Here is a 12,706-nt window from a genome sequence, read left to right as displayed (position 1 = left end):
GAAGTCTAAACATTTCCTCACAAAGGAAACTAAAATGCTGTGCAGAAAAGTCAGCCTGTGAACCAAATTTGGAAATCATATACTAGAAAAGCAAGGAAACATGAAAGACATAACTGAGATTTCGAAGATGTGTAGTTTTTCTATGCTGGCGCCAAGATGCACACAACATATGAACAGTCCACCAACATTTTAGGGTATGACTTCTGGATGGAAAGAGTAATGCAGGAAGTAGCACCAGCTTTTAGTGCTAGACATGAATAGAACAAAGGTTTCTTTGCCAAACTTAAGTAATTTACAATTTTGACACTACCTTCACATGAGAATTTTCTTCCATCTTTTCCCTGACCCCAGTATTCTAGAACTTCAGTGATTTTGCAATATGAGAATGGAAAAATTGGGAAAAAACACTTTTTGTTTTGTGTGTGAGGTTTGGGTTGTTTTCTTATCAGATTTTTTTGAGCTTTCTCTAAACAGTTGCAAAGTGTATGTTTAAGAGTATCATGAGGCCACATGAGGAATATACTAACTATGAAGAAGAAACAAAAGCCTAAATGCTTCTACTTACATGACTGGAAGTACATCCACAAAGCACATGGTCAGAGTCATGCGACAAAAAACTCTGGCATATGAACAAAGATGCAACTCCACCCACAAAATTGAAGTGAGGCAGGGAAAAGTTGCAGGGTTCTGGGCAAAGAGGCAGCAGGAAATGGTGCTAAAACTCTGTCCATCACTATCCTACATTCTTTCAATTTCTGAACCTCAAAAACTTAAGATAAATACTAAGATCAAAGGATTGTTTTAAAATATGCAATAGGCCACATGACAAGGTGTTTATGGAGATTTTACTGTCACCAATTTCAAGGCAAGTCAGGAAGGCTGTACTTCCTGATCTATGATTGAAGCTTCCTGCAGACACTCCTGGAGCTCGTGCAGAAAGGCCAGCCAACAGGTTGGGAACACCCACTGCATTTCACTTGTTTCTGGCACAAGAATGAAATACACGTATTTTTTCACTTTGCTTCCTGTCAGCTCCTGCTCCAGGGGGGTTCACCACTCACTGAACCACCGCTCTAGAAGTTCTGTTTCCTCCCCACTTACCTTCCTGCACTAATTGTCATCCATCCCTGTGCCCTCCTGCTGCTACTTACAGTACAGCCCTTACTTCCCTCTGGTTTTAAATACTGCTCTTCTTTTCCTCTGAGTCTTATTCTTCAAACACACATCATTATCATCTTTTACCCAACCTTACCACCCCTACAGATGCTACCGAACTGTCTGCCTTCCTTCCTCCCTCCCCCCTCCATCCACACTCACAGGACAGGATTTTTCTGGTTGTGAATTTTATGGGGTTGGCAGTTTTAAAAACTATTTAATAATTACCTTAGGGTTGGGTTACTTACTACGATTGGTCTACTATTTCTCTCTCCCCTTTCATGACAGAGACAAAAGAAAGGAGATTCCCCACCTGCACAGCCCATTCTCATTCTGCAATGAACTATTTCTTCACATGGTGGGTATATAAAATACCTGGGGATGCCCCTGAGTCCCAGCAGTAGCAGCAGGCCAGAGGTGGAGCTGCAGGGTCAGCAACAGAGGCTGCAGCTCCTGCTCCAGTTTGGGATGCCATTTACACTTCAGCTTCTCACACTAATAATACAATCACCTTTCTGTAACATGCTTGTCCAGGGTCAATTCCCGTGCAGGCTTTCTTCCCCAGACTCTCTGGCAGAAACATTTTGCAAGTAATAGTGAAATCACAGCTAAAAAGATCAGTTGATAATGGAGAGGAAGTGCACAACATGAAGAATAAGCCCAAACATGTCTGGTATCGTCAGTCATACCGAAAACACTCCAGAGTTGTCAAAGGAACATGGGGGAAGGGAGACAGAAAGAACAAAACAGAAAATGTAGCACTAACCAGTATTTTAAAATGTTAAATATAATTTTACCAGTATTTTAAAAAAATTTAACACAGAGTATTTTTAGGGTAAAGCATCGATTTCAGCTGCTACTTGAATTACATGATACATGAATGATCAGAAGCACAGAGAAAGGTGAAAGAGAAAGATACTTAGTTCCTGAAAAAGAAATTGACAACAAAGCCTACAAAACACCGTATACAGAATTTCTGCAATGTGTTCCACAAGTTAAATTTCTTTCTGAAGAAACAGCATGTGTAAGATAGTTTTATGTATGTTTCCTAAGGTACTAATATCCTAGAGAATCCTTTTCCACGCAGTTCATTTGGATTTTTAGACAGTAAAATATGAAAACAGTAAAGAAGAAATATTGAAGGAGAACTACAAGCTTCTAAAATTAAAACTGGTGCATAGAATTGAGTTCATAAGAAATCAGCAGTAGTTTCAGGGTTTAACTGTTCAACTGGCATTCCTGTAACCCACAGCAATCAACCCTATATAAATGTGCTACAATTGTCATCAAGGACTAAAGTCAAATAGGAATAGATCTATCTGAGAATTTTAGTGGAAGCAAATTCAGGTTATTAAAACCACAGGCCATTCCTACACATTATTTAACACCATACCAAAGCATATGAACTTGAAGGAAAAACTATAAAGTAGTGAAATACAGCTGCATGGATCCTTAAAATCAGAGCAAAAGAGGATAAACAACACTGTATTATATGGAGTTGCAAATTAAATTAGTAAAGCCATGAAAGTTATTACACAAAGAACACCGAAAGAATTTTGTCATTTTAAGTAAGAATTAGGTATTGGAGACCTATTTAGAAGCCTTAGTTGCAACAAAGGAAGCAAAATGTGAAATAGATGAAATTAGCAAATCCATCAAGAATTTTCCTTGGTCAGGAAATTGGGAAAAGAAATTTAAGTGCTTATGGCTGCACAGATCATGAATACCAGTCTGTTGGGGCAACAAGACAAAACTGTCCAAAATAGTTTGCTAAATCCATTGAGCATTACAAACTACCTGGACTTCCTATCATAATAGATATGAACATTAATATATTTTTATTATAAGCACAAAGAACCCTTGAATATCGTAAGTTTGTTGGACTTCTTATCAGGGGCTCCTTAGAGTTCACAAGACATGCCATGAAACCACATTCAATCTTAGTAAGGTAAAAATCTGTATCATGCTTTGATGGTTTTGGTACCACAATGAATTATTTATACATCTGTCATACATATTTGCTTCAACATTCAAAGTGAAAAGTAAACCAAAAGTATTACATACCTGAATTTCCCAACTTCTGTTACTTTCTTTAAGCAGCAAGTTATTCAGTGAAGATATCCCCAATTGTAGAGAGTGAAGAAAAACTGAAAAAAACAGCACTAAGTTACTATCTGTTACAGCACCTAATCCAAACTATTCACAATGAAAAGCAACATAACTTCATGGTTTGAGGAAAAGCACCACAGGTTTCAGAATGACTGAGCTACCTCCTTCCATTTGTGAATGATTACAGGGACTATGGACTACCTTGTTTACATCAGTGCTGAAAGAAACTAATATTGACTTGTGCACTCTCAGGTACTCTTAATTCTTATATCCCAGTATGATTAAACACTGTTCAAAACATTATTTTTTTATATATACACATATGTTTGACATAGTTAAATGAAGTAAATAAGGAGCATGGGTACAAAAGTGGTATCTAGTTAGTTTTGGCTGCTTCCTTTGCTAGGATCAGACTTTTATATTAGCAGGGGAGGTGTGGGAATTGTATGTATATTCCAACATTATTTTTGCAAGATTAGCTAGTTAACCTTTCTTAGTGATCAGATTTCAAATTACTGGTAATACCAGGTAGTTCAGAGAATAGCTGTTTTGTACTAGTTCCCAATAAAATGTATAACTTGCCAGTTAAATGCCATGAAGTGTGTGAAATTAGCAAACAAGTCTGTTACTGAATCATGTCCGTGACATCTGTTACTGAGTTCAGCAGTTCTCAGTAAAAGAAAGGATGAATTACAAGTACTGCAGGGAACAGCAGAAAGGAAACACATTCATAAGAGCTGGCTCTGAGTAACAAGTGCACTGCTACTTGAAGTAGCTTAGTGCTGTTAAACCTCTATTCAAAAAAGCCCAACCCAAACAAACCAGAACACCCTGGTATTCACAGAGCGTCTACCTGCAATGACATAGTCATGACAGCACTGATCTATCAGAAAGGCATTTCAAAACAGACAGAAGACCTGAGGAAAGCCGAAAATACCAAACAATCTAGTTCACACTTCAAATGTGCATATAAAAATAAGTAAATGCAGTAGTAAATTAAATTTTCTACATTTCCTATGTTAGATAGGGCAATGTTTTGCGAACTTTATTAAAATAACCGAAACATAACAGAAAAACACTCCAAACAGAAAGCTCCACATCCCTAATAACTTGAGATCCCCAATGTTTTAGCCTTCACCCTACATGGCAAGGCATTTCCTTGCTGACTTTTACCGGGGGCTTTTATTCATCATCTCTCAGCCCTTCAATGCTCACAAATTATGGAACCAAGTCCTCTCTTTCTTCTCAGACTGACATAAGGGAGATTTAAAAAGAAAAAAAAATAATTCTCTTTACCCATTTAGTTTTCAGAAGAGGTTATCAGAAAAATTATGGACTAGAAACAAACAGCTAAGGCAGATGAGAGCAGGTAAAACAGAGTACAAATGCAGAAAAATGAAAAATGTTGTGAAGGAAAGGGGAAAGGGGTAAATTCGTCTGCATAGCATTACATGTCAAGAGCTATGAAAGTCCAATATGAAAGCAGCAAAATCCTTAAAGCCAGAAAGGCAAGCATGTCTTTTTAGAGTAGATGTTAATTTTGTAACAGAGCTGCTGTTCAAAGTTAGCTACCTTCTAGTTAAAGGTTCTGTGGACAATATCTGATATACAGATAGGAGGAACAACTCATTTAGCTGCAGTTAAACACAGACCTCCTCACTCAAATGCAATGCAACTGAAAGCAAAGTGGAGAATGATTCATATTAGTAAATTTCACTGAGAGAAAGCTGCATTATGAGAAATTAGCAAAGAGAACACATTAATAGCACATATAACATCCTAAGCATGTAGAGACCAATTCTGTAAAAACAATTTAAATACATAATAATATTTATACAAATGACATAACAGTACATATAAGAATATCTATATTTACAATCCCTAAGCCAAATGCCTTCCTCCACCTCTCTCCTTAAAAAATAGATTTCAAGAGTTTCCTAAATTTCAGCATTAGAAATCCAGAGCCTTGCTGTAAGAGCAGCAGGACAGAACAATGAAAGCTCTCCTTGTACAGCAGTATCTTTAAAAGTCAGTCACAAATGAAATAATCTGGACCAGTGGTTGTAAGTCATCATGTCACAGCTATTTAGAATCCCAGATGCATGAAAACTGTAGACTAAACCTACATCCTAATGGACAATTTAATTAACAAAATAATTTCTATAAATGGTAAACTTCTGGCTTGAAAGGCTATTAAATGACAGCAGAGTGGAGAAAGTAGTTGTTTCCAGGTACTGCCATGGCTCACTACTAATCAAGCTGTGTCAACTCTCTATTAACTCTGGACAGCTTACTGCAGACTTGCCCACATCATATTCATTAAAAAAGGCAGCTATAACAAGCATTTCTCTGAGTGGTATCATTTGGGTGAGAATTTGGACCTGTAGGCTTGTCTGAAGCCATATTTTCAAGACTGTATTTCTAAATAACAATTACATTACTGATTTAACCAGTTATAAGAAATCATTAATGTTGCCACATTAACAGGTAATTTCATTCTCACCCTGATATTCTATTCTCAGATCATCTTTCACTTTACTTAATCCACCCCAGCTTATAAATCACTTTAGCCTTTTATGAAAAATTCACTATAAAATCTGTATATGAAAACAAAGATGATAACAAATGAATCAATAAGGTAAATGAGATTTCAGTTCCCTTAAAAAAGTGAAACACATCTATTAGTACAGTGCTTCTACTGTACTGCTTCTACTCTCTGAAGAGACACAAAATATTTTAGAGAACCTCAATGCCAAAGAAGTGTATTTTACTGGAACAGCTATAAAAACATCATAAGCATCAACAGAATTTAGAAAATTAATACTGCTATTCCTAAGTATCAAATTCAGAGAGTAAAATCATTAGTGTAGGTCTGTAACATTTTCTGAGTTGTTCTCTAATTACACAAAACAGGTTGAAATTTGATAGAGAAGTTGAAAACACTACACACATACAGTGTAAACCTTAAAACATTTATTTGTACATAAAGAAAAATATTTTCTAAACTAAAGAGCCTATGAATTTGCAACACATGAACAGTTAAACAGCCTGCAAACTTTCAGTCCTGTCCACTGGAAGAAAAAAAAGCAGTGAACTTCAGCAGTTTCACTGTTCTATCCCTTAGGAAAAAAAAAATCTAAAACTTTGCATTGGGTTTCACTGCCTTCATTAGAACTTTTTCATCCTTTTTAAAGCTGCCGAACACAAAAATGGAAAAAAATACGAATGATGAATCGTGCACCTAAGTAATTTTAATCTCCGTAGACATATACCATATATACACACAGATTTACAATATTCTTTCTGTTCTAGTCAAAGGCAAAGTCAGATACATAGAGAAAATTACAGACAGCCCATAGAGGGTATTGTGTTATTTCACTATGAAGCTTGTAAGTGGTACAGCAGTTAATTACACAGTACCATAATGAATGGAGTCAGTGAAATGTGAGTTTAGATCTCTGCATATCTGGCACCAAAAAGAGACATAAGGTATATAACATTAAAGGTAAGTTGAAAAAAAATTATGAAGGTTCATTTTAGTTTCTCCCACTCCAATCAGAGGGATATAAATCTCAAAATTAGAGTTCCCTAGAGGACAAACTAGAGATGGAGTTTACACTTAAGATATGTCTTTAGGAGAAAGACACTCTGTTTCTTTAGGACAAAGATACTTCTATTCACCAGCTTAGCCTGTAAGAGGACTTGGGACAGTAGCGTACTTCAAAACTTAACTCTGAAGGTCCTTTCCTCACCTCAAACATTGTTCTCAATAGATCCTTAGAAGACAGCAACACCTAGACATTTCAATACTTAATAATATTTGCATTTATCTTGGTTGGCCTCCAGAAGTCCCCCCAAGTCAGGAAAAAAGGTAAGTAACTCTCCCATAAACTACCAGGAGTCAGACACCCAGAAGACTGGTGCCTAGGTTATGTGTATCTGTACTGGCATCAGGCTTTCCTATTCCTTCTCTTTCTAATGAAATTCCTTGGCTCCTCAGACACACATGTCTGCTTTAGAAGATGAACACATAATACTGCATGAACACACCATGGAGAAGACTGAAAGGTACCCTGGGATCAGAAGCAGAAAGTGCAGAAATTTAGCTACATAAAGGGTGAAACCTTGTATTTCACTTTATTTACACATTGAATTTCGAGTATGGAAAAACTCAGTACGTATTACAAAGTTTGAAAGGCTAAACCTTTCTAAAGTGAAAGTAAAAGTATATGTGTGCTAATATTTCTTTCTCAGATTATTTTAGTACTATAAAGGCTTTTCTTTTTTCCTAAGGAGTGGGAGTAAGGTGCACTTAGTAGCATGCTTTTCAGAGCAGGTACTCTGTTTTCATACCTGCCAATACAGACTTTGAAAACCTGACATGAGTAACTTCACTGATTCATCAGATAAAGGGTGTAGTTTACTCACTTTTTTCCTTCAAAATTTAATATGAAAAAAACCCTTAGCTGTCTGCTTTAAATCACCCAGGTGACAATCAACCTGTGTGCTACTACAGACACTGTACGTAACAGAAGCAGACAGGTCAAGGGAATGATGAAATTTAAAAAATCCCACCCAAAACTACAACAGTTCACCGTCTAAGTCCTACTGACCCTCAAGTTTTGTCTTTTAAAGAACTAGAAAGAGAGATAGTCTACTGGATGGTAGATATCTTCCTCCCTAAAAAGCAAAAAAGGAACTAGCAAGTCTCTACATACACAAATGACTATACTGCATGCAGAGTGAAGTTCAGTCCTCACAAAAACAGCCTTGAAAAAACAGCTTGTTTTCCTAAGGCAAAGACCGTCAAAGTCATCACTTCCCACACTTGCACTCTGAAAAAGAGGCCTGGCATTTTGAAGGAAAAATACCACAGCAATAAGCGCTATTGCTATGACAGATTGCGTACAACAAGTGAATAGCACTGTACAAACAAATGCACCAAGCAATGTGAATGCACACACAGATGGCTCAGAGTTTCAGATGACCTCCCAGGTTATAGGGTAGTCTGAATGTTCACATCACGCCAGGCTAATAACACTGTTCTGCTGGTGTAAAGGCAGCTCTGGTGAACCTCCTGGCTTACCTCAACTCTGATGCAGCGAAAGCATCTCAACTCCCAACCCTTCTTGGCTGTTTCGCTGTAAGGTTTATCTACACAACGAAAGAATTAAGAAGCCCACTCTCTCAGGCCATCTAACAAAAGTCATAATGACTTGGTCTGCATTTTGAACCCATACCAGTGCCCATAATTCTCAACAGCAGTGGGCCAGTATTTTTAAATTAGTAATTAAAATTTCATAGAATCATAAAATATACTGAACTGAAAGGCAACCACAAGGATTATCATGAGAGCCCCCAGAGTCACACCATGTGCCCAAGAGCACTGTCCAAACACCTCTGGACTCTGTCTGGCTTGATGCTGCAACCACTTCCTAAGGGAGCCTTTTCCAGGAACCAACAACATTTTGGGTAAAAAACCTTTTCCTAATATCCATCTAAAACCTCTCCCCGCACAGCAGCTTCCCTTGGGTTCTGTCACTGGTCACCACAGAGATCAATTCCTGCTGCTCCTCTCCCCCTCACAAGGAAGTTGTAAAGTGCAATGAGGTCTGTGTCCCTTCTCAGTCTTCTCCAGGCTCAGCAAACTGAGCAACCTCAGCCACTCCTCGTATGGCTTCCCCTCTACATCGTTCACAGTCTTCATTGTTCTCCTACTTTGAGATTTGAGACAATCAACATAGTGATGGGGAAAATACATTATTCTTCATGCAAGTCTCCCAATTTTTCCAACTTTATTTAGACTACAGTAATAAAGGGACAAGAAAAGTCAGCTTTAACTTTTCTCTTGTCCGCTTTTCCTACAAATTCATAGGCATTTTTAAGTTTATCTGTCATCAGCACTAAGGGCTGAAGCAGCTTCAGAACACTTCTTTATTAAAAAAAAAAGCATTGATGATACTTCACAGCTAATTCTGCATCTGAGAAAACAACTGCAAATACAAAAGAATCCAAATATGCTTACCCAAAAATCAAGCACCTCAAACATTCACAGTGTTTTGGCAGCAATCACCAGGACATGCATTATCAGCAGTAAACGTACTTGGTAGATATCTCTGGCTGCAACACAGTGACTTTTAAGTCTATCCACAGGTTATCAGAGAGGCAAGAAAGAAATTGTGGAGCTTCTTTGCTGGTTTAAAAGATTATCATATGCCATTTTCAGAATGATTCAGAACAGAAAGATAACACAATTACCCGTATCTGATTATTTCAGTAGATTTGTTTCAGAAACAAACACACACAAAAAAATTAAAATCAGACAATACGGGCTTTTAATTCCAATGTATTACTTTGTTTTTAATTAAGCAAAGAACATGCAGTCAAAGAACACACGTCGAAGAACAAGCAGTACTAGTGCCACTCAGCATATGCAATATTAACAGACTCTGTTAATGCAGATTCCAACTTTAGCCTTCCTCCCACATGCACACACGCACATTACCATGGTGATTTGCAAAATTTGCTGCCTGGGACTTCAGAACAGTACAGCATTTAAAATGCCCTCAGCATCTTTGAATAGATGCAAATACAAATTAAGTTACATTTTAAAAGACAGTAAGTCACAAATAGATTGATAAAATTGTCTGTACAGAAGAACACTGACAAAAAATATCTGGATATGATTTCAACCAGTAGAAACAAAGCAACAAAGCTTTCAGATCACACTTTCTGTCCTTGACAGAATAACAACAAAGTTTAAGAATTTGAAATAAGAGGTAGCATATATACAGTATAAAAAGCATAATCTAGAATCATCCATTACCTCTGTCAATACTTGAGTACCTATCTGATCTGTGGAAATGTCACATTCGGAACAATGTATTTTCTTTATTGGAATTCTTCAACTTACATACTATTTCACTAAAATGCACACTTGTTTGGACTATCACAGGTCTGTGCCTGCTGTGAGTTTATGTTTTTCCTTATATAAACTGATAATGCTCACACTTTGGTACTTAAGCACCTCTGGATACAACTATCTGCAATTCTACTGAAGAAATACAAGGAGAAATACTCCACCATAACTGCTGGCTGATAGCCAGTATCACCCTTGCAAATTCTTGCAGAGATGCAGTTAACTTGTTTTGTAGACTTTAAACTGTGATGAATTTAAGATCTCAATGAAAACTTCACCACTAATTTAATCACAGCCAGGGTTTGACCTGCAATGCCTGGAGCTGAAAGGAGTCACCACTCCTGCTCACTTCCTGGGAAAGGCCTGTGCTAAGTGGAAGTGTCACTTAAGCATCACTCATGGAACATAAAGGCACCAGTGCAGGGCTTTAGAGGTTCTTCTACATAAAAAGCTTACAGGAAGCTTGGATACGGTAGCCCCTAGAGGATGGTCCACATGTTTCACAGCAAACTGAAACCGTCTGTACTGACATACTACCCCTTCAAATTTACCTCAAGTTGAACTAAGATTTTTTAAGAATATCACAAAGCTTTGCCATTTACAAGACTGCTTAGAAGAAAACATGGTACAATTATAGGAAATAGCAGAACTGAGCACACCTAGATTTATCCTTTACAAAAAGTCACTATTTCAACAGTGAAATAAAGACTTGATTACAAGGCAAACCAAGGCTGTACCAGTGGCATGCTCTTACTGTGAGCACATCACCTAAACATTTGTGCAAGATGAATTTTTGATAGGACAAAACCAACCAACCAAAAAGAAGTAAAATAACAGAATGCATCAAAGCTTAGTTCTCTACCACCTCTGCAAATTATTCCTCATACATGCTTGAGGACAAAACCAAAAAAATCAGATGAGCAAGGAGTGCATGGAATACCAAAAATAACACAATTGGCGAGGACTACTCCCTGCTCCCCTATTCATACCCTTAAGAATTAGAAGTTAATTAAATATGCATTTTATGCCTTTCTTCCAGTCCACTGTACACTGACTTTTTGAATATGTTCTACACCAAATAGAATGGGTAAATTCCTATTTCTGAAATGCTTACACATAATTTTGGCTGGAGGAAACAGTTTCTACTGTATCTAAAAATCTGTTTATACAGTTCAAGTGAACAGGACTTCTTAACTTGAAACTACATTTTTACACAAATTCTAGTTTTTTTAACTATATCAAGGCAGAACAAACCTTATAAAACTCAGCTTACTAGAAAAGAACTCCATTGCAAATATACCAGGGCAAGATAACATTCACTTGAAGGGTTAAGAGAAGAAACAGGTAGTTGAGCTCAAGTAAAAATTTGTTCTCAGGAAGCTTTAAAGGAGTAGGAGGCATTCCTCTAGCAACTGGTGTTTGATGCTAATACCTGCATCACATGGGGCCAATTAAAAGAGATGCTATCAGACAGCACAAGATTTATTGAATATGACTTGTAAGATAAAAGCAACCAATAAACGTAACAAGACATTTTCGGCATATAATATTTCAGCACTAAGCAGTGTGACTGTTTTGACAAGGAAGCCAGATGCAAATTAGAAAAGTCCTATTTTTGCATGTGATTTAAACAGTTGGTCTCCAAATTCAGTGAGTACAAAAAAGATTATTTAAAAAAATGAAAAATGAAGCATGGGAAAAGTATATCAGGCCCATACAAAGACAAGCCAGAAGGTTCTAAATACTAAATTTAAGACAGAATTCACAAACCTCAGTCTAAAGGCACACATTTTTTTTTTTTTCTGTGAGGACAATTGGGATTTTAACTGGGGAGGCTTTGGTGACAATACATTCTATTCTGTGAAAATAAAGTCTTCCTAAGGAAACATTTTTGAACTCTTTGTAATAACTGATAAAGTTCAAGGCACATACAGTCAGAAAAAAACATGTTGAGTTGTATAGAGATTTGTAAAAAAGTACAAGATACCAAAATACCCAGTGAACCATGATGCAGCCTGTAATCAGTTACTTGGTTCAAGCACAGTTTTGCCCTTGTACTGTTTATATATTGATAAAACAAACAGCTCTCTCTTTTAGCCTAAATGACTAGAGATACTTGCAATATTTTATCCCTGCTTGCCTAAAGCACAACTCAAAGCGCTTTAACTGTTTAGCTGTGAAAAATTCCTAGATCAGAGAAGTCATATCCATAAGCAATACTCTCTCAGTACAACAAGCCCCTTACTGTTTAGAATAAAGTTTCTCCTTTTCTATAAAGATGAACTGCAATTTCTCCTCCAGCACCTCTTCCCCAACACAGAGGCATTGATTTATGCAGTGCAAACAAACCTCATCACAGGCCAGCACACTTCTGTTACAGTTTATGTACAGTGGGAAAAGGATTCAAATCCTGTCCAGTGAAGAACTGAGGTAACTGCTTGCTAATAACTATCAGATCAAGGGCTCAGGTAACTGCAACTCAATAGACCTTTTACAATACTAGATGTCAGCCTATAACATGAC

At 37.1% G+C, this 12,706-nt stretch overlaps 1 protein-coding gene across 2 annotated transcripts in view; it reads right to left on the bottom strand.

Annotated features, from left to right (window-relative positions):
- Positions 1 to 12,706, bottom strand: part of CDC42SE2 (CDC42 small effector 2) — an 81,411-nt gene that overhangs the window by 63,317 nt on the left and 5,388 nt on the right. For both annotated transcript variants that reach the window (XM_062513285.1, XM_062513286.1), the window contains exon 3: positions 3,220 to 3,302. The gene's annotated coding sequence lies outside the window, so the exon portion shown is untranslated. The remainder of the gene's footprint in view (positions 1 to 3,219; positions 3,303 to 12,706) is intronic.

This window comes from Cinclus cinclus, chromosome Z (genome assembly GCF_963662255.1).
Source record: "Cinclus cinclus chromosome Z, bCinCin1.1, whole genome shotgun sequence".
NCBI classification, from domain to species: domain Eukaryota; kingdom Metazoa; phylum Chordata; class Aves; order Passeriformes; family Cinclidae; genus Cinclus; species Cinclus cinclus.
Note: the sequence above shows the minus strand (reverse complement) of the source record. Positions and strands in the feature narration are given on the sequence as shown.